The following is a 1,669-nucleotide window of genomic DNA, read 5'->3' on the forward strand; positions in this document are numbered from 1 at the left end:
TCCTTGTAAACCCTTCACTCTGGTCCTTGTAAACCCTTCACTCTGGTCCTTGTAAACCCTTCACTCTGGTCCTTGTAAACCCTTCACTCTGGTCCTTGTAAACCCTTCACTCTGGTCCTTGTAAACCCTTCACTCTGGTCCTTGTAAACCCTTCACTCTGGTCCTTGTAAACCCTTCACTCTGGTGCTTGTAATTATCCTCAACAGCATCATTTTGAGCTCTCCCGGCGTCAGTGGCGTGACACCAGGATCCCGCCAAACACATACCGAAACTACGACGTTGGTACAACGTTCGAGCAAGTTTTAACACCACCTAACCATTAATAACAACCAATATAGCAAGTTGTAACAACGTTCTAATACGTCATAAACACGTTAAGCCAAGATGTAACAACTTTATTACAAGTTGTAACAAGCGGAAAATAGAGACAGTTTCGGTTTGTGTTTCCAGGGATGTGGCGGTCGGGTTGTCTGGTCTGTGTGTTGGCATATACATGTTGTTATCCTGTGTAGGTGCTAGAGTGGTGGTGGTGGGGGGCGTAGGGGAGGGGGGGGAAACAGTGTCTGCCAGTGTTGCTGGGAGACGTCTATGATCACTGCCGGGTCTGTGACAGTGTTGCTGGGAGATGTCTATGATCACTGCCGGGTCTGTGACAGTGTTGCTGGGAGACGTCTATGATCACTGCCGGGTCTGTGAAAGTGTCTGTTGTTGTCTTAACTTGTTGGACAAAGCTGTGTTAGACTCGGTTGGTTTGAGTTAGGTTAGTTTGGGTTAGGTAGGTTTTAAAATCCGTTGGAGAACGGCCTTGTGTATGGTGAGACTTGTATCCCAGCGTCTCTAGCAACCGCGCCTTCCTACCAAAACATTTCTAATCAAACAGATTTTTGTAATCATAGTCAGTCGGTTGTAGAATTACACTTTTTTTGCAATTTCATGTAAACACTACTGGGGGGGGGGGAGGACATGGATGCTGTTTATAGCGAGAGCATAAACGGATACGATCGGTTGTACCAATAAAATGTAAATATGATTATTATCAAACAGGCAATGAATGTGCTTTCGGCTCATCGCATGAATCCAATCAAATGGCGGTATTTCAAATCAGTGTTCACTGCTCTCTGTGTAAATATATATATATATATATATATATATATATATATATATATATATATATATATATATATATATATATATATATAGATTCGGTCGACATAAAAGTTAAATATTCAGTGAACCGTATCTGTTATAAAATACATATTAGTTCTGGCTATTTATACTCGCTCTGGCAACTGTTTTTATTTCCCCGCGATGGGAGGAAGATTATCAGTGTGTGTCTCCCATCCCACTATGGCATGGGAGGAAGATTATCAGTGTGTGTCTCCCATCCCACTATGGCATGGGAGGAAGATTATCAGTGTGTGTCTCCCATCCCACTATGGCATGGGAGGAAGATTATCAGTGTGTGTCTCCCATCCCACTATGGCATGGGAGGAAGATTATCAGTGTGTGTCTCCCATCCCACTATGGCATGGGAGGAAGATTATCAGTGTGTGGCTCCTATCCCACTATGGCATGGGAGGAAGATTATCAGTGTGTCTCCCATCCCACTATGGCATGGGAGGAAGATTATCAGTGTGTGGCTCCCATCCCACTATGGCATGGGAGGAAG

The sequence above is a fragment of the Procambarus clarkii genome, chromosome 82 (assembly GCF_040958095.1).
Source record: "Procambarus clarkii isolate CNS0578487 chromosome 82, FALCON_Pclarkii_2.0, whole genome shotgun sequence".
Lineage (NCBI taxonomy): Eukaryota > Metazoa > Arthropoda > Malacostraca > Decapoda > Cambaridae > Procambarus > Procambarus clarkii.